The sequence below is a fragment of the Triturus cristatus genome, chromosome 10, assembly GCF_964204655.1.
Source record: "Triturus cristatus chromosome 10, aTriCri1.1, whole genome shotgun sequence".
Lineage (NCBI taxonomy): Eukaryota > Metazoa > Chordata > Amphibia > Caudata > Salamandridae > Triturus > Triturus cristatus.
Window position 1 is genome coordinate 1,006,248,222 of NC_140593.1, and position 21,856 is coordinate 1,006,270,077.

The window sequence follows — 21,856 nt, forward strand, 5'->3', positions numbered from 1 at the left end:
TAAAAATTCCTATTAATTAAGCAAGAATCCATATTGGTTGGTAATATCTGGCAGCTCCCAGCTGGATTAGGTACACATTTTGGACACTGCAAAATCCAAAATTGTGTTAAATAATTTGTTTAGTTTCCCACTCTACAGATGTGGTGGCTAGGAGGCACCAGCTGCAGAACCACATCCCTATTCGCAGTGTAGCAAACCGTAATATAATCTTCATAAAGGGGTTAGGTGCTTCTAGAGGGATGGGGTGATCATCATACATCGTACAAGCAGAATTTTTCCAAATTTGAAAACAGAAACCCTTGAGCGCCACAAAGCAATAGTCCAAGTCTTTGCTGGTGTTGTTACTTGTTTATTTCGTAGCTTCACCACTTTAGGTAGTTTGCTAAGACTTGAAGCCCTATGAACTTTGTATTTGGAAACAATATTACTTTGCACAGAATTCTGCTACACTTTGACTATGACTTTGGTTCTGTGTGGATACTTTCTTTCATTTGTGTTTTGCTTATTGGGGAAATTAGTTTTGACTTCACTTATGTGCCCTGAGAAAGCCTTTTATAAGGTAAAACGTGTTGTCTAGAGTGGTACAGCTATGAAATAAACAAGCGTCAACCGAGCCTAAGACTTTGACTAATTTTGTTTTTGCAGTTGAGGGTTTCTGTTTTCCAATCTATTTAATTTGTTCGCTGGCAAACCGAGGAAACCGCTTTTGCATGATTCAGTCAACTCCTGATCTGTAGCTTAGACCAAAATTTCCAGAAGCCCGTTCCAGGTTATATAGTGTAATATTCAATATGAAAGTGATCTCGATGCCATGATGGTCATCTTAAACAGTCTCTGCACTGGCTTGTTTTGCTCTGCTGGATAAGATGTTACTTGGGTCCAGCTGACCACTAGGCTAGAAATCTTGACCTTAGGGATCCTCATCACAGAGGGAGCCATAACTACCACTTGTAATCTGGTGGTTTTGATCATCGGACGAATAAGAGAGAACCGTGGCGGCAAGTTCCAGACTGGATTAGTTTGTTAATGAAAGTACGCTGCTGCAAATGTGGAGTCCTGGTGCAGTTGAGCATTCCACCCCGACTTCTCGTTGTGATGAGTCTGTAAATATCCTCGGCAAGGCATCAACACACCATTCACACGGTCCACGAAATACCCAATGTTAATACGCTGAACCAGAAGAGCTTTACATAACGGCATGTACTACTTGTAAAATACTGTCTGTCGCTGCAATCCACGTATGCATCAGTTGTTTATTCAATACATTTAAATTTGCCCGGTTGGTTAAAACACACCTGCTTCACAGTACTCTTAGTAAGATCCACCGAGGACTGCTTAACATATCCTATTTCCTAATTCAGTAAAATGTGTTTCACCGACTCGCATCAAAGTAATGTTTGCTATCCGTCCTTCAAGAGTCAATTATTTACTACTGATCAAAAATATCAGATATTTTATATATCAGCTATCCGGTGTATTCTTCTACTTATCCATAATATCCACCCTCCTAATGTGCATATCCATCCATCCACCTATTCACCCATCCATTCATTCATCCAACCAACCCACTCAACCGTACATCCATTCATTCATTCATTCATCCATCCATCAATCATCCATCTATCCAACCAACCAAACACCCAACCCAATCCATCATCCATCCATCCATCCATCCATCATCCATCTACCCAACCACCTGTCCATCCATCCAATCGATCCAACCAACCAACCAACCCAATCCAGCCATCCATATCCTATTTGCTCCAAATCGAATGACTGCAACGTGCCAGTAAACTTTGGTTTCTCCTTGTCGAGATTTAAAGAAAGTGTACGCATACGAAACCTACTATTTAGTTTCCCCCAGACTCCTCTTCATTAACAAATATTTTTTTAAGCAGCCATCAGCTTGCTTTTCTTTTATCTACTTGCTAGTTGATTTATGGCTCTGTGTATCATATAATTTCTCTCCTTGAAGTACTTTGTGACACCTCTTAGAGAGAAGCTGTAAAATAAAACTGCATTATGCTTCTGAATGACTGGGCACTAAATTCACGTCAGTGAGCATTGCGCCTGACTCCTTTCAGGGCTAAGGAGGCAGAGAGGGCGAGGATTGCCTCTGATGTGCAACCACCGAAGCACATCATTGATTTAATATAAAAACAATCACACCAAACAAGCAATGAGGCATCATTGCCCGGCAGACATGGTATCTCGCGCGCTTCACCCGGAATTAAACACCACTTTCAATTTGCGCGCGGCGAACGTCCATTGTCGCACGTGCGTTTCATTTAACGTCAGAAGGCGCGTGCTAGAACTTGCTACCAGAGCCCTGTTTACTCGCAATGTTTTCTCGTCTGTCTAGAGGTGGGCGAGCAAAGAGAGTGCCGAGCCAAGGGTCTGAACAGGCTCTAAGAGCCCGTGCAGTAGCAGAGACATGAACATGTTTGCCACCTAAATCGAGCAACAAACATCATGCACAACTCTCTTCAAATGCACAAAGTCTCTTCAAAACACAAAAATTGTATTCATTCTAAGAATCTCATCTAGTACATCATATTATATCACTGTATTTAAATACATGTATTTAAAGTGATAGCTTGTAAAGATGTTCTTAGAACCATTCATCCCCCCCATCTGACAACAAGGCAGTTCCTAATTTGTAAGAAAAATTAAGTGCCAGGGCCCTCCTCAGGAAGCCAGCGCAGTTTGCACCACATATTACCACTGTGCTAACAACTCCTAGCCATCACACTGCTACAGGTGTGACAATTCTGACTGATTGAGGCCCCCAAAGCTTTAAGGATGGCTTGGGTGGCAGGGATTAGTTGTTTTTAATGTATATTGAAGTAGCAAACAACAGTTTTTCTGCTCATCTTTGAATTGCACAAACAGCACCACTATGTGGCAGCTGTCATAAGTGCCGGTGCCGGCAATTAAGTGCCAGTGTCCAGCACCGGAAACCACCGGCTCAAATTAAGCACTGCAACAAGGTCATTAGTGATCTAAAATGCAAGTATGATCACCTTACTTGCGGCCTTGGTTCTTATTACACATGGAACATCATTGTAGACTATGGTCTAATAAATCAAACATAATAAAGGGTTTTTGTACACTAGATAGATATCTCGGTCTCCTATTTCACATCAAAGGTTAAAAGCGTTGGTGTCATTTTAGGTGCATGTGTGGTGCAGACCAAAGCCACATTAAAGCTCAGCTCGTTTTGGATTCGACGGGCCAAGAGGACCTTAAGGTGAGCCAATTCCAAGCATCTGGCTCGAGCCCAGCTCAAGCTTTAGTGAATCGTCCACCTTTACGTTTGTCCTACATGGTGCCTCAATATTGTAGTAGGAAGGCAGCAACAAATAAAATACTATGGGTGGGCAAAGACTTTACCTTTGGCAGCGAAGTAAGGTTTAAATAAGAAATTCACATTGTTGAAATCGTGAAGTTTTCTGATATCGCCTGGCTTTCCTCATGCGAGGATTGCATAATTATAATAACGGCACGGATGCACAAATGCAAGCTGTCCTGCATGGGAATGACGGGCTATTCTGCAACTGGGAAAAACCTCCATGGAACTCTAAGAGGGGACATAGTGGGTGCAGTTGCTTGTGTGGGGGGAGGAGACAGCGGGCCTGATTACGACTTCGGCAGTAAGGGAACCGCTGTCGCTTTTAGGTGGTCTGACCGCCCGCTTCCTTGATGGTCCGACCCCCGAATATGAAGTGAGCAGAAACACCGCCTCCAGAGCGCCACCTCCACCGATATCAGAGCTCCCACGGTGGCAGCAGGAGAGGCAGAGGCGGCCCATGGAGTTGGTGCAGGCATTTTTCCCACCGTGCGAATTATGACCTGTCTGTCCATCGACATTTTCCTGGCAGGGACACCGCCATGCAAAAGTTGGCGGAAAGGCAGGTAATGATTGAAGAAGCTGCCTCCAGGGTGAATGTGCCCTTTTGAAATGTAAATGGTGCTCATGTTTGACCACTAATGCCTTCGCATCGGGTGCGTGCACTGTTTCTGTTACACAACGTAATGCAAGGAAGCAGTGTGCCCGACTGGCTGTAGGCAATGTAGCATTGCCGGCAACAGCTTCAGGCCCATTACCTGAGCCAAAGCGTACCACCGCCATGACTCTGCTGCCCATACATCGCCAGCTCTGTGGTAAAGTCATGATACGCTGGGTAGGATGCCGCCGGCTTGGCTGCATTTTCTGAACCACTGCCGGGGCGGCCTGGCGGTAAAACCACCAAAGTCATAATCGTCCCTGGTGCTCCTGGGTGTTCAACAATAAAGAAGGCTGGTCCACAGGAATATTGGAATAAGGGGTGCAATGTGGCCTGGGATCATGAATGGGCCGGACTGGGGCAAGAAGTGTAGGGGATGTGATGGGGAAACTTTTCGGGAAGTATGCCCACTGCTGCAGATTGTCTCTGAAACTGTCTCTCTTCAAAGGGTGAACAGATTTTCAGAGGCACAAACGAAGACAGCCAAGGATCCAGAAGTAGGACTACATGTTGGCGCCAACCAAAGACGTTGAAAGATACAGTACCTGCCGACATAGAAGGGCTACACTAAACATTCCACAAATATATATTTTTTTAAATGACAGATAAAAAAGACAAAAAAAGAGCACTGTTTCAGTGGTGGTTCATTTCGAATAGTTTTGATATAGAATGGAGATCTCATGTTGCCTCGCCTCACACATGCCAAGCTCATTCAGTCAATTTTTCTTCACAGTCTGGGACTTATAGTCCTGTATTAATAATGGCAAAAAGACTATAAGTACCAGCAAGCAAATTAAAATACCCGGTCTGGATAAGCTTCAATTAGCAGGTCTACAAGGGCGAGCAGAAGATGCTATTGAGATGGGCCTGGACGAGTGATAGGAATCATTTCCACTCCCACAATCTTGGGCTCATTTCTGACTTCATATATAGACTTGCATTTACGTCTGTTAAATGAAATCTAATAGATGATACTAACCCCTCCCGCATGCAGCAAAGGACAGTCCTGTAGGCTTCATCCTTGGTCACTCTGGTGAGGACTCACCTCTCATTAAAATCTACTTTGCTGTGTGAATGTTGTGAGGCAGCACAGGCGCGGGGACTCATTAAATCATTTATTGTCCGTCTATGATGTGATCAGCCACGGGGCCATGAGCAAGGGTAGGACGACTGCTAGTTGCCCGCCTACACCTCGATCGGAGCAACAACGTGCTCTGGTCTATCCCCGCCAGCCTTAGACTGTTTAGCTAGGGGTCTAAAGTATACCCCAGTACAAGTCTACTAGGATACTCCCTACCGTTTCTGGTATAACTGACTCATATTACCAGACGGTAGTGCACTCATCACATTTAGTTGCACGGTCCTGACGAAGTGCCAATTGACCCGTTAGGGGCAGTCTTGGCACGAAACATGTTGACCATTGACATCTTACCAGCCCTTTAGGAACATTACTCCAATATAGGGGCACCTACACCTATTTTAACGAGGCTAGAGCTACCTAATATTTAAAAAACTTGACTTAAGCAGGACTGCTCCAGACCTATTTTTTCCCACTTCACTTCTTGTGCACTACCTAGTCCCCACACCCGCACGCACCAAACGTCTTCTTCTAAAGATCCCCGACAAAGAGCCCCGGTCTCGGGAGCCCGTCAGGCATTGCAGCGCCGGCCTGACGAGGGGCAAATGCCCAAATGATGAAGCATGACATCCCTTGGGGTGTGTGAGGGCATTACGAAGAAAGACCTGCCTTTCCCTCCTTCCCCCTTGTCCAACTAGGAACTGCTCACTTCCCTATAACTGCTCGCCTCTGGGAGCCTGTGAGCAGAACCTCATAAACTCGGCTCCTTGTCCCTCCTTTGTTTAAATCGTCTATGATGTGCTGACCGGGTTGGTTGAAACTTAAACATGCACAACATTGCACACACTCACAGGAACCTCACTTGCAAACTGGGACATGTATTTTCTCAGCAAAAAGGGTTGGGACAGCAGGATGGCCCTTCAAAAACCAGAACTGCCCAGACAATCTGGGATGTCTGGTCGCCCAATATTCATAAAGCTTGAAACATTTTAAAATAGAATTATGAAGTTGTGAGTGTTTTGGACTTCACATCTTCGCAAGACACTATAAAATGTATCCGACCAAATTGCTGCATATATATATTCCTATGTAAAAGTTTAAAATTGCAGACTGGGGCAGAGTTCAGGTGTGATGTCATCGAACACAGTTGCAACACTTGGGGCGTCGCTCCCAAATGTGGGCAATTGACTTCCGACACTGCAACAACTCAAGGGCAAGGGGTTAATTCCATACAATCTCTTGTGGCTGGAATTTATAGAGCAGGGACCGCCCGTCAAAGCAAGTCAAAGCACAAACAAGGATTGCTTCCAAAGCTGAAAGCAAAATACCGGTTAAAAGTTCATCTGATCCTCTGTGTTTGCAGGAAGGAAGGTGGGCATTGCACACCTCACACTTACTGGAATTATTAAGACTGCATCTGTAAAGGGTGCTTCCTAAAATCCGTTATCACTGGGTAATTTATTGATCTAAAAGTGCTTGACACAATCCGCTGGAGAGACCTGAGCACACTTCAGTTTAGACACAGAGTGCCCTAAAGAGTGTTAGAGTTTAAGAGCAATCTAAAGCCAATAATAAAAGCAAAGTGAAAGAGACAACGGGAAAACGGAGAGGGCTGTTAGGAGATTCCCGCTAAGGGGAAGCACTTAGTGGTTTCCATTATCCGCAGCCATGGAAGGAAAGGAAGAAAGTGCAACATGAGGTAAAGTGGGATACAAATTACGGAAGACATGCAGCAAAGAAAGTTTTTTACACCTCTAAATATATAGCTGAAAATTCAAAGAACGAGTCCAAACCTTGTAATTTTTATGTCTGAGCGACCCTGGGCTTGTTTCAAAGGGTATAAATCCTTTTAATTGTAGAAATATAGTTTCTATCTTAAAAGTACATTTGACCCTTGGATGAAAGAATGTTATAGAAAGCCCAAAGCCCTTGTTAGAATGGCATGAACAGCACTTCCTGATAGGCTGAAAGCACTTGTGAGAATCTGGGTTGGATAGTCCTAGGCAGTGCTTGAAATGGAAAAATAGAAGTGCAGGTACTCTGTAGCAGAGTGTCTGCTTGTTTCTGAGAAGAGCTGGTACTTTCCAATTAAAAGTATTACGTGGCTCTTGAGAAGTGCTGGTACTCTCCCTCTCAAAATAAACAAGCATTTGCAATGCAATAGGTCTCGCATTTGTCAGAGGTAGAGCTATTGGCGTTGTAAATGACAATTTCTTTAATCGATGTGTTTTGGTTTGGAGTGTACTGGATATATGAACAAAGGCACAGCTGCAGCACGGCCTTGAGGACTTAGAATGAGGAATTACCACTGGGACCAGAGAAGCAGCTGCAGCACTGTCAATAGGTCTTAGAATGAGGAATTACCGATGAGACTAGAGAAGCTGGTAGCAGCACTGTGTAGAGGACTTAGAAAGAGGAATTACCAACGGAACCAGAGAATCAACTAGCAGCACTGTCAAGAGGACTTAGAATGAGGAATCACCAATGAGACCAGACAAGCAGCTAGCAGTACTGTCCAGAGTACTAAAAATGAAGCATTACCGAAGGTACCAGAGAAGCAGCTACCAGTACTGCCTAGAGAACTAAGAATGAGGAATTACCACTGTGACCAGAGACACAGATGTTGCACTGCCTAGGGGATTTAGAATGGGGGAGTTACTGATGGGACGAGAGAAGCAGCTAGCAGCACTGTCTAGAGGACTGAGAATGAGGAATTACCAATGGGACTAGAGAAGCATCTAGCAGTACTACCTAGAGGCCTGAGAATGATGAATTACAGCTGGGAACAGAGACACAGCTGCAGCGCTACCTAGAGGACTTAAAATGTGGGAATTTCCTACGGGACCAGAGTAGCAGCTAGCAGCACTGTGTGGAAGACTTAGAATGAGGAATTACCAACAGGACCAGAATAGCACCTAGCAGCACTGCTGTCTAGTGGAATTAGAATGAGAAATTACTACAAAGAACAGAGAAGCAGCTAGCAGCACTGTCTAGAGGACTGAGAATGAGGATTTACCAATGGGACCAGAGAAGCATCTAGCAGTACTACCTAGAGGACTAAGAATGATGAATTACAGCTGAGACCAGAGTAGCAGCTAGCAGCACTGTCTGGAAGACTTAGAATGAGGAATTACCAACAGGGCCAGAATGGCTGCTAGCAGCACTGTCTAGAGGAATTAGAATGAGGAATTACTACAAAGAACAGAGAAGCAGCTAGCAGCACTGTCTAGAGGACTGAGAATGAGGATTTACCAATGGGACCAGAGAAGCATCTAGCAGTACTACCTAGAGGACTAAGAATGATGAATTACAGCTGACACCAGAGTAGCAGCTAGCAGCACTGTCTGGAAGACTTAGAATGAGGAATTACCAACAGGACCAGAATGGCAGCTAGCAGCACTGTCTAGAGGAATTAGAATGAGGAATTACTACATAGACCCGAGAAGCAGCTAGCAGCCCTGCCTAAAGGATTTAGAAGGAGAAATTACTGACGGGACCAGGTTAGCAGCTAGCAGCACTGTCTGGAAGACTTAGAATGAGGAATTACCAGAATTGGGGACAAAAAAGTATGTTATGGTACTTCATTACAATAACAACAAGAGGGTGAGGGAAAATCACTCTTGATCCCCCTGGTTAATGATACATCAACAACAAAAGAGTGAACAGGGTAAGGAGCAAACTAGGAGTAACAGCGTGAGCAAAAACCCAAATAGTGTTTAAAAGAACCCTCACTCACCAACCTAGTTGGTGACATGCTTCATCATCGGGTTCCACCAGAGAGGCCGAATGCCTCTCTGGTGTGCTGCAACGCCTGAACTACAGCGGAGCTGGTTTTGATAGAAAGGGAAGTGAAAATTTAAAAGGTGAATGGTTTTAACCAATAACCAATTTAATCCTGGCAAACCAAAAACCGAATAAAAACAAGTGAGTTGGACAGGAGCCAGCCAATTAGGTGGGACAAGGCTCATCCAAATAGGGGAAGGTCAACATGTTTCAGCTTAATAAGCCCAGTCGGCTAAGCATTCGTCAGGACCATGGGGAACACCACGGCGGTATGCACACGCTAAGGTGCACCCTAACCAGTGGCGTATTTGAACGGTAAGACTCACTGTTTTACCGCAAAAGCCATCCTGTAATTCAGGGGCTAGTAACGCCTGTAAGGGAAAAAAACAGACATAACACACATAAAGACATATACAGACAGACACATTGTGTCACTTGAATTGCTTATACTTTACGTGATTCAGGTGAACACAAATGGTAGGCCCATGCTGTGAAGCGGGAGTGGGTGTCAAATAACGTTATGTGGTTATCAAGACTCCCACAATAGAGTGTGGTGCTCTGTGAGAGCTGGAGGACCTGTACTTATATCATTGTGTTTCGTTGTGGTCCTACGCACTACTTGTGCCTGTGAAGAAGATCAATAAAACAATGTATTAACTGGCCGGCCAGCGATGTGCTGTCGACGTAGGCTGTATTAGCCGTTGTGTATGCCTAAAAAATAGCAGACTCGTGCAAGTGAAGTACATGCTGAAACGAGCACACGTAGTGTTTGCCAGGCGCCGTTGCTCCAGTGCATGACTATCAATTGGGTATGTTAAAAACAACAACAACATGGAAAAAAGGGGCTGAACTCTTACTCAGTAAATCGGTATTTTTTGCGTCATGGGTCCGAGAGGGGGGTAGTGAGCTATAGTATCTGTGGGGGTAGATAAACAGGAGAACCTTGTTTGTCTAGGTACTCATAAGTGAACCTCACTGGGACCAGAGGGACGCGGTGGTGAAGAAAATCTACTTACTTCCATGCTCGCACACTCCCGTAAGACACCTGGATCAGTCCTGCTCGGCCCGGATCTTGGTGAGTGAGAAGCGAAAGCCGGAAGAAATGCGAATGCAAACCCATCACGTGATGCCAAAAACGCGTGTCACGTAATCGCAACAGCGTCCGTCAACGTGTGACGTCATCAGCAGGGGCGTGTATTATCGGACGTGCTCCCAGATCTAAACCCATCGGGATTGGTCATATGATGGAAGAATGGGAGGGGGGACATGCCGGTTTATTATTGGAGAACCTGCCAGATGGTCAGCCATGGGACTATGTCCTTGGTGCACATTTCCAATTCCTATATAAGCAGAGTCCGGTAGAGAGTGATTTGCCCAAGATCAAACAGTTTGTTAAAGTAGGAAAATCAAAAGTACAACTCAGTACTACTTGTGCCAAGAACTGTAACATTCTCACTGTTGCACCTTTTGATCAATAGACTGTGCGATAAGGTACTGTTGCCGCATCGGAAATATTTGACGTGTGTTGGGTTTCATTACAGCTTTTAATCACACACTTACTACTGGCTTTTAGCCCGATTCTAACTACTGCCAAGTTAACAAAAAAAAAAAGAAGAATAGAACAAGTTCACAAAGTGATTGCCCAAGAACACGCAATTGACCAAAAAGGAAAGCTGGGATTCAATAAAAATAATTCCTCCCTAATCCATAGTTTTAAACTTTACCACAAGATCACACGTGGGGGGGGCAGTAATTCTGATAGTGTCTCATGGGAATGCCACTGTGTATGGAGGCAGCAGCAATAGAGAGCAGTCAAGAGCTTTTACCTGGAGGAGGTATGGAGATTGATCACATGCCAACATTTGCAAAGAGGGAGATTTCAAAATAAAATAATTGGTGGATATATTTTCCCCATTGGCTTGAATTGAAGTGGGTACAAATTCAAGCAACACAAATTTATATTAAAGCCATTTTTAGCTATAAAAGCGTGAATCTCCTGTGTGAATATGTTTGCATATATGAGATTGAAACACACATATAGCATGACACTGTAACCGAGCTTGCTCTTTGCCATGCCTGCCAAGTATCCCGCATCAGGTGTGACTCTAACGCATTTCAGTGTGGTGTTCCGCATCACCGCACTGAAATGCATTGTCGCGCATTTTAATACCACTCTCACTCTGCCATACCAGCGCTAAACTGGCTATGATAGGCTGCTAGCGCCAGCGCCCGTTGCCTGTGACACCTGTGTCCCGGCTCTGCTACTCCCGCAGACTTGCCAGCAGGCTCAGTAAGCGGTTAATGATCTTGAGCACTGCTGCCTGCTTAGCGCTACTATGTATCTTTTAGTCCTGCTGGTTGCATTGAAATTCCCGCCCGCCGGCGGCGCCGCGCTGACTCATACCGAGACCCGGGGCAGGGCCTGCCCTCAGCAGTGGTTGCATACTGGCTCCGCACTGTCCGAGCATAAGAAGAATTGTACACAGCAAGTTTTGTTGTTATATACACAATTCCAAGGGTTATTATCTTCTGCTGTTGTTTTGTCTATGTTTGTTAATAATGATAATGGAGTGTATATTATTTTTCGAATGCAGCTAAACCATATGTAAGTGGCAAGAGGGATTGGGACTTGAAAAAATAAGCTTTAGGCACTAGAATGTGTTTTTAAACAGGAGTTTTTGTAAATCTAGGCAATATAATTTGTCTCATTGTATTTTATGGAAGTGCATTTGTCAGAATAAACTTAACTTGAACTGACAAATAACGATTTCCCAATTGTGACATGCAACATTATAAGAGATGGGTTTATTCACACGGAAGTGGATACTACTCATGGCACTGTCAGCTTTCTGAGCTATATTGTCTATTCAAAGAGTCTGTACACTTGCAAAAATGTCTGCCCTCATACCAGACCTCAAAAACCGACTACCTCGATGATCTGACTCACTCCAAGGCACAACTTTTGTGGTTGGGACTTCAAAGCCAATATAAGTGGTACAACCAGCCATCACTGCAAAAGCTCTTGATTAATAATCAATGACCCTTATAATGACAAACTTCTGACAAGAGGGGGAGAGGAAAATATTCACAGCTGTAAACCAGTTAATTATCCAAGGAAGCCAAACTATTCTTTATCTCATATCTTTTTTCCAGACTCTTACATGTTGGAAAAGCTCAAACGCAATTTATTTCAAACCGATGATGTGGAGGATGGAGAGAAGACAGAAACAGTGTCACTACTTTTCCAAATGTTTCCTTTGTCTTAGATTTAAAGAATGCATAATAGTGTTTTGCATGAATGAGTTGTATAGACAGAAGACACAGGAAAGTCGTAAACCCAAACTTCCTGACATTAATTACACCAAACCAACAAGCTAACTTTGTAGCTATTACTGAAACTGATGAAAAATAAACTATTATTGACACATTTGTATCATTTTATGCTGACAAAAGTGGATAAGCACTGTCTGGAAATACCCTGCTTGCTGCTGCTGTGACTGCTGAAAGAGTCCCCCATTCACTCCCCAGGAGACATAGGCCTCAATTATTGGGGGAGCCATTATTTTGCGTATTGACTTTGGCAATGCTATGCGATGTTCCTTACAGAAATCTTGATAGGAAAGCAGCGCAGACAGCAAGACATAGCGGTTCGTCTTGCATCGGGACTCCGCAAGTATGGCCACATATCCAATTTTTTCAATGCTCTTTCTTGACTACCCAAACAATAGCACTTTCAATTGGAAGTGCTCTGATTTGTGTAGCGAGATAACATTCTAGATCTATTTCTGATCTCTAAACCACTGTCGCGTCCATGTTTCAGCCAGAGATCGGTCTCAATCTATTAGCGCTTATAAGCTTCAATAATGCAAAACGATGAGGGAACACATTTCTAGATTCTGAGCGCACAAATGTGGAATGTTCTAAGATTCCAATTTCATCAGATGTTTTGACTACTATAGCATCCGTGCAGCAAAATGATCGAAAACGCAGTTAGGGGTTAGGTTCAGAAATACAATTTTCAATGTACAACTTTTTGAGAAAAAGATGGGTTTGACTGTATTTTCACACTAGTATCCATAACTGTTAGGGGATGTTTTATCTTACAGAACAACTGTGTGTCATGATAATGGCACTTATGGAAAGACACAACAGCCTAACTAGGCTACTGTTAATATAATTCATAACAGTAATGTCCACATATCACAATAAATGTACAAATCAAACTGATCCAGGAATCAGGGTTGGAAAATTCACAATGTGCTTCTTTGCTAATGAGTAGACATTGAGTTAATTAGTAAACATCTAACCGTAACAACAAATAACAAGCTCGATTGAGTTGAATGAAAGAGAAAAAGTAAGTCAGCACCGTTGGCGTCATGCGATTTTCCATACACCTTCACCTAGGCAAAGTAGATTAAAATACCATGCTAGATGCGATGTTTTTAACACTGAGAAAGATGGGTATGGAGGAGCCACAGGCATGGAGGGAATCAATAAATAAATCCAAACCTGAAGAGGTCGAAAATAGTCTCGCCTTCAGAACATCCAGCTTTGGAAAACAGAATTACATTGAATAAGATACGGTCCACGAGGACAGATGCCGCCCGGCGTGTCTCTAGGGACAGGAACATGAACTCACCAAAGAATGATTCAAAGCTGACCAAGTGTCTTTTCGGAAACAGCTGGCAGCACCTACACCAAGGAAATTACATATAATATAGAGTCTGTCCAATGCTAAAACTGCGCATTAGTTTACAGGGCAAGGGTAACGGGATGGGCACAAACTCACTGGAGCGTTGCGAATGTATTAACACCAGACGATCTGCCAATGCCGGGACCTAACAAAAAGAAACAGAGTTTCAGATCGGGTCAAAAAGCAAGTCACTGGACAACTGCTGAAGTAGTAAATGAAGAGAAAACAAGCCCGCGAGCAAAAGAGACGCTGTGCGGTGTGCGCCTGGACAGGCCTGCGAGCAAATGAGACGCTGTGCGGTGCGCGTGCACATCGCCTGTCCAGGCGCGCACATGGTATGTCTCCCTTCACGCACCAAAAAGACAACAATAGTCTCGCCAAGGCGAAGTAGCGCATGTGCTGCGTTCGCTAGGTGAGGCCTAAAAAGTGCCGGTACTCCGTACAGGACAGTACCGGCCCATTTAATGCACTGGTCCCAGGGGAATCAGAAGCTACTGGGCCCCATTTGCAACAAGGGGGGGCCTACGCTTCTGATGTCCTGAAGTAAGGACCAGGTGAGGACCAAGTACTCGTTTTAGTACTTGACTGTTACAGCAGAGAGGATGAGCAGTGCTAGACTTACTCATTAAGGCGCTATGCACTAAAAAACACAGATATCAGCAGTGCAATATTAACACTCAATGAATAAGTGCACAGTCAGTGCTTTTTTTTCCAAACAAAAGGTACTTTAATCTGCATACAACTGAATACTAAGTACAAAATTACATCATTCATAGTAGGTAGAAAAACCAATAGGGACACTCTCTATAGTGCTTCATAAAGTACAGGAGGCACAAAATAAGGAAAGGTCACAAAGGTCAAATAACCCACTGAATGTGGACTAGGCCCTATGGGCATGGGGCACCTTTAACAGTTTGTCCGACAGCTGCTCCAACCCCTAAAACTACAATACTCGCAGATATGTCTAAAGCAACCATAATGTATGCAAATTATACAAAGTGAGGCCTACTCGCTTCATCATTGGGTGTCACCATATTGTGAACAATTCAAAATAAGACATTCAATAGAAACAAACCTTTCCTCAATATGAAACATTTCAGAATGCTTACTAAAAATATACGATTTGTTTGCCATTTCTACAGCAAATAATAGAAAACAGTAAACATTTCTGTAAAACTGTCTTTTCTACCATTAAACAAGGTAGCCCTACCCCAAACCCCACTGAGTCTATGATTTCCTAGAGAACAAAACACATCAACTCTAACAATACTTGCAAAGTACAAATATCTCTCTACCATTTTGTTAAACCTAAATGTTGACAGAATATATATTCTGCCAGCACTATGAAACTGAAAATGTGTCTGCCAGGTGCAAAAATGTGGACACTTATTGGTTTCCAGTTTAGTAGTTGGTTTCACTTTGACAACTATCTCCATCTGTCACAAGACTTTAGAATTCCTGCAGCAAAACAATATATTGTCAAGAAAAGTTAAGAGAACTTCCAAAGGCCACTAATGTGTTGTCTGGTATTTCAAAGCACAAAATATAAAAACCTTACTTATTCGGTTGCTTAGTAAATAATTTAGGGGAAGATAAAGGAAGAATGCATCTGTAACCACAAAGTTCTATTACTGTGCTCATCAAACCATGCCTCTCAATCAGGTGCATCAAAAGCTGCAGGGAGAGAGAAAGGGAGAAAGGTGTATACGAGAGAAAGGAGTGTGACAATAATAGAAAAGCAGTGACAAAGGGAGAAAGCAGGAGTGAAAAGGTACCTGCAACCGTGCCCGAAAGAGACAAGAAGCATAAGGCAGTGGAAGAAAGAGGCAAGAGTTGGAATTAAGGCTAGGCAGCATTGTATTTGGCGACACTAGCTGAGGTGCTGAGGAAAGAAGGAAATTTGGCTCCCGCACGCATTTATTTACAAATTAGGCACCGCAGCCGCCCTCCAAACTCCGCCCCAAGTGCCTGGATGTCATTTTGGGGTCACATGTGGTCGCGGCGACCTCCGGCATGCCCCTTGTGACTCCTGGCACCGCCTTTGCGACCCCTAGTGTCAGCAGTGGCAAAATCAGCGGCAGGAACAGTCACTTTTCTATTATACTAATAGTGAACAATAATACCTTATTGGATATTGGTTTGATAAAAAATAGCAGGAATACGATTTTCCCTGGCAGCTGATTTAAGTAAAAAAAATAATGCTTTTAAATGTATGTATGTTGTGTGCATCCTTGCAGTTTTGAGGACATTTATGTAAGAGAGTGTGTGAAGGTGTGTGCATGTGTAGGCAGCGTATGTATGTGTGTGTGTGTATGAATGGGTGTGTGTATATAAGCATATGTATGTGTGAGTGAAAGGGAAGGTCAGGGGGCATGTGAAGTCACTTCCGCTACCCCAGGCTTTTTGGTGAATTGACCTACATACTCGTCTTTTTAAAGAAATAATTGAAAACAAGTGTCTATGAATCACTTTCCTCACGAACTGAGCTTAAGTAACTGAGACAATATATTAAAAAGGTAGACACTTTTATTCCATCTCCAGTGGCAAATGTGCATAAAAGTCACTTTGCTGGAAACTAGGCGGGCGGAATCATTTATTTCAAGCTGGGCCGTCTTGGGTGGTGGGAGCTCCCTAAATTCAGTCTGGTGTAACTCCTAACAAGTGTAGTAGGGGCAGCTGGGCAGCAGTGAAACAGAGCACGAGCCTACAGTTCTTTTTCCCCTTGATGGGATTCTGATGCGGCACCCTAAAAAGTTTAGGGGGGGCACGACTCCCATCCGTATAATCTCCCCACCCTGGTCGTTATCACAGAACGCTTCTGTATATCAAGGGTCAAATTTACGAACAAGCCACGCTTTGTCAATGTGTAGCCGCATCTGATGTGTTATCTATAATTGGTACATGGAAGATAGTGTCTAAACAATTCTAATTTAAAATTCCCTTACAGTCCTGATCTGGGCACTAATTAAAAGGTTTGCTAATCTACAATCTCCTTAAATGAAATCTAGTGTGTAGGCAGAAGCAGAGGAAAGGAGTCTCTTCTACAAGTCGCTAACAAGCCACACAAGAGACCAGAGTACTGAGAGGGGGAAATGGAGGGAGGAGTGAATTCCCATGATGCTTTTCTGTACTCCATACTACTCAGCCATTCCTCATAGAGCTTGGAGCTAATGAGATGGTGCACGGCACCAAGTGCAAGCGGGGGCATAACGCAGGTCACTGAAGCCCCTGAGGCGCAGGGGAGCATTTGCCGTTCAGGGGCCCCCACACCCTCCAGAGGTGCCCCATTCCGCCAACAGCAATTGACAATATGGGAGACCCAAGGGCCCCTCTTCACGTTCTCTAAGTGGACACCATCATTTTACACTACTGAGTGAGAGGGCTAATATGTTACGCTTACGCCCTACCTGACTAACGCACGCATGTCTGATTATTGTAAGTGAATATCTTGACTACCAATATTGGCAAATTCTTGTGCTTTGCTCTTTGGTATCCGTGTAATTAATAGATGCAATCTATTGAAAGGGGCAGCAAAGGTAAAACCTTTGCTTGACAAGTTGGGAAAGTTGGACATTCTGCTGAGATGAAGCTGGTTGAAGGTTTACTTCTTTGGCCATGACACGTTTTCCTGCCATTGGCCCACCAATGTAAGCTAGTTTCCCGCTCAAGAACATCCTGCCCTGAAGGGCTTGAAAACACCTGTAGTCATTAAGGAATGGCCTACGATGGATCAGGGGATGAGGAGTATGCTCCGGGCTAGGGCTAGGGCGATGAATCTCGGAGACCGTCGGGGTGGATATTGGAAGCACTGGCCCATGGGGACATTGATGAGCGGGAATATGACAAGGAATGCTTTGAGTCATAGGGTTGGGCAAAGTATTATTTAAAAAACACCTTCAATTTGAGACACGTCAGTGCAATAATTATGATCAATTGGAAATGTGAACTAAAAAAAAAACTTATTTGGTAACTGATGGGAATGGAACCTCTGAACCTATGCATAAGTGAGTGAGTTACTCATTTTAGAGTGCATAAATCTCATCATTAGGTAATTTGCCCTTACCACAGACCCCCTTCATCACTCTTCCTCATTTAGAGTGGGGGCATTACAGAATTCCTGATGGCAGAGGAGATTCCAGCTTGCCACTGAGCACAGCCTGTCACTGGATCTGAACCAGAGTAAGAGTGAGTATTTCACAGTTGGCTAATGATGCAGAACACCATGGCCCACTTCTCAGAACCTGTTGTTTGTACAGATTCAGTGTGGAAGCGTTCGAAGGATTGTGGGGTGCACATCACCTGCGGTAAAGCTACCCCACCCAGGAGAGGCTCTAAGGAACCACAGCCGTTCCTGCTGAGACCCACAATCATGCTGGTCCTGTTGTGAGTCTAGTGCATAACCTGCTGCTCAGCGATGCGGCGAGCGCAAGGTAAGTGGTTTTATAATTTTTTTAATTTAATTTTACTTATTTAGTCGGCTGTCAACTTCCTCGAACCCCCCTGCCCCGCCCCACCCCATCGCTCTTACCTGTGCTGGTCGCCACTGAAGAAGGGCTGGTTTAAGGCCTGTGCCAAGGTCCATTTCCTCAGTGTTCTACTGGTCCTCCCACATACACTGTCATTTCCGGCAACACCGTGGAGGGAATTCGGTCAACTGTTCCGACAGAAGTCTAAGAAACCTTTTTCCTGAATTATGTATTCTGCTTTTGGAACCTTGATTGCACTGCAGTGATTACACTGTATACCATGTGCATTAGTAAAGCATGCATTCATGCCATGGGACATATTATTGTTAATTAGCACATGTTCATTATCACACAATGCTATGGGATTTGATCAACCTCAGAAGGATGGAAGGTCCAGTTATCCCACCAGGATACAAGCTTGTGACCATGAGACTGTTCTATCCTATTCTGTTTAACCTGATAGTTTTAAAGCTTGTCAATAATTTGAAGTGATTTGAAGTGCATTGTTATGTTATGTTTATTCCTGCACTAGGAAGTGGGTGGAATCAGTCCAGCTCTAGTGAGCCATCAGGAACCGCCATATTGGAGAGCAGTGGTCTAGCTGATGGGCAAGTGATGAACACTGCCTATTTAAATCACACTGCAGCACAAATGTGCAGTGAGACAAAGGCAAGCCTGCAGGTGCGTGTCTGGCCAGTGTCCAGCGCCAGCCATGCTGCCCAATTATGCCCCCATGCCAACACTCACTTGTCTTATATGGCTAGGGAGTTATTTATGCTAAGGGCTTCTTCGGCATGTAAGGGAGCGTTTCACGTTGATCTGGATGCACTACCAGCTACATGTGCACTTGGCGGAGGTGGAAAGGATGCAACAATGGCCGCCCACTCTTAGTCAGCAACTGGGACAGAGGGTCGGCCAATCGGGTATGCGAGCAGTTCTACTGAATGTTAGGTCTCTTCATAAGAAGGCTCTTAATATCTTTGTGCTTTTGGATCAACAACAGCTGGACTTGGTATCTTTTACTGAGATCTAGATGAATGATACCTTGCCCCCTGATATTACATTAGCTCTCCCGGCCAACTATTCATTGTTCATGCCGACAGAGCCATTGACAGGGGTGGTGGTGTAGCTCTTGTGTTTAACAGCAATCTGAAATGTACTACATTCCCTTTACCCAGCTTATTAGGGGTGGAGAGTTTGGGGTCTTGTATTTTTTCTATCACAGCACAACTATCTCTCACCAAGGGTCTAGTTTAAAGACCCCCAGGTTACGCTGGCGACTTTCTCAATTCACTAGCAGAGGCGATAGCTCATTATTTAGTACAATATGCAAATGTTATCTTCCTCAGAGATTTTAATATGCTCATAGACAACACCACTGACAACAAGCAGGTGCTGGTTTGATCACTCCCTAGTGTACTTTGTTTGGACATCTGATACAACTCCAAGGATAAGAAAGGCGCACACCCCTCCTAAGAATGATTAGAGATGGGAAAAGGCTAAACTACATGAGATGGAATCATTGTTTAGGGGTTCTACTCAAACTATGAGTGGAGACATGGTAGCAGACACTCTAGCCACAAATATTGGCTTCTGGACATGGCAAATACGGTGGCCCCTAAAAAGGGTTCCAGTTCAAGGAGACACCTCCCATCTTCCCCGTGGTTCACCACTGAACTGTCTGATATGAGAAAAAAATGTAAAAATCTGAAAGATGATGAAGATGACACCACTCCTTGGAGGATCAAGAGATTTATAGGCAAGCCTTGAAATTGTACCAGGGGTCAATTACACAGGCTCAGACCACCTATTTTGCTGAGCGTATTCTTACAGCAGAAAATAATTTTTGTCACAGTGAAATTCTTTCTTAATATGTCATCTCTACTACAGCCCATCACAGCTTCAGCAAAATTGTGTAAATATGTCTCCAATTTCCTTGAAGAGAAGATACTGAAAATAGTGTCTAACTTTGAGTCAAATCTAGCATCATGCAACCAAAAGACAATCCACCTTGGTCCCAGGCAGTAAACTCCTGGCAATGTATCTGATTTTGCAAATATTTCTCTGGTAGCTTTGGAGCAAGCTACTTTGATGTGCAAATCGGGATCCCGGGATGACCCTTGCCCGCCACAGATTCTAGCATCTGTAGTGAAGGTTCTTAATACCATCTACAATCACCTATTCTAGCTTTCATTTCAATCTGATAGTGTCTCCTTATGTTGGAAGGAGGCTAAATTGATCCCTTTACTGAAAAAACCTTTTGAGTATCGAATGCAACTGTCCAACTTTAGGCCCATCTCATTGCTCCGTGCAGCGTCAAAGATGCTGGAGAAGCTCGTTAACTCCCAGCTCTCGGGCTATTTAGAACAATGAAACTCACTACATTCTTTGCAGTCTGGCTTCAGACCTTGACATAGCACGACGACCGTGTGGGTAGAAGTGGTAGACTCAATCAAACTGGTACTGGATATGGGGAAACAGGCAGTGCTGATCCTGTTAGATTTGTCGACAGCTTTGGCCACAGTTTCTCATCCAGTTCTGATACGGCGCCTAGCAGACGTTCTGCTCTAGATTGTCCCTACTCCTTTTTGGATATTGCAGTCAAGCAGTCTGGCTGGCTTCTTATTCTTCTGAATCCAAACCCTTGATGTTTGAATCTACCATGCCTAATTGGGGCTCTCACTGCTGGCCAGAATGGATGGAAGACCCCTCCACCCCCCACCTTTCTGGCATAGAACCTGGGTGTTAAGTTCGATTCAAACTTATCTATCCACTCTTAGACCACGCCTATTGTGGGCTCATGTTTTGCGCTATTGAGATAATTAGAAAAATCCTTATGGCTACTCGCGTTTCAAACTCAGTGGATAGTAATTCATGCAGTAATTATGTTGCACATTGATTACATCCACACCCTTTATCTCGGTCTGCCTGGGTACCTCCTGAAGATACTGCAGGTAGTACAAAAAGGAGTGACTAGACTACTTTTATAGATCCCCTGACAGGCATCTCTTTCACCTTATCTGAATTCAAAGCCTTGACGATGGCCCATTGTGCTTTCTAGGGCTCTGGTCCACACTATCTTCCAGAAAGACTTCAGCACTATCTTCCGAGTAGATCTCTTCCTTCATCAGGTCCCCAAGACCAAATGGAAAAAGTGGGGTGACACATTATTCACCTATCAGGCATTACATGTTTGGAATCAGCTTCCGTTCCACCTTCAGAAGATTAGGTCAGAGCCGCTACTCAGGAAAAGCATCATAACCTGGCCACTTGACCTCGCTTTTTGAGCGGGCTCTTTGTTCTGTTGTTGGATGATCGAGCAGTGCTTCCCAGCACCGAGACACTCTTCGGAGTTGCTGTTGTGCTTTATAAAGATGATCGATTGATTGATTAATTGATTGATTGATGAGGTCAAACACAGATTCCTGAAGTGGATGCTTTAGTTCACTGAGAAGATCTGGAAGTAGTGCTTTGCTGCTGCTTCTTTTACATCGATGTGGACATACAGAGGTGGTCAAAGATGCCAGCTCGCTGCTAACCATAAACTGCACATCTATCTATCACACTTCCTCATCTATCACACAGCTAAGCACAGTGCCCAATATCACAATAACATCATCGATATGGTTATCACAAACGACATGGAAACGCTTCCCGCATAGGACTAAAAAAAGACCACACCCCTCCAACCACACACTATGCATAGTATAGCATGCTATCAGTGAGGTAAAGTGCTTCAGCATCCCATATAGGAGTAGTATATATAAATGTTACAATGTGACACAATTCATTACAAAAATAGTAATACTATTTTTTTTCAATGGCAAGA

The 21,856-nt window shown here is 43.9% G+C and overlaps 1 protein-coding gene across 1 annotated transcript in view; it reads right to left on the reverse strand.

The window, feature by feature from the left end:
• CACNA1H (calcium voltage-gated channel subunit alpha1 H) overlaps positions 1-21,856 on the reverse strand; it is a 1,553,446-nt gene that overhangs the window by 417,390 nt on the left and 1,114,200 nt on the right. The window lies entirely within an intron of this gene.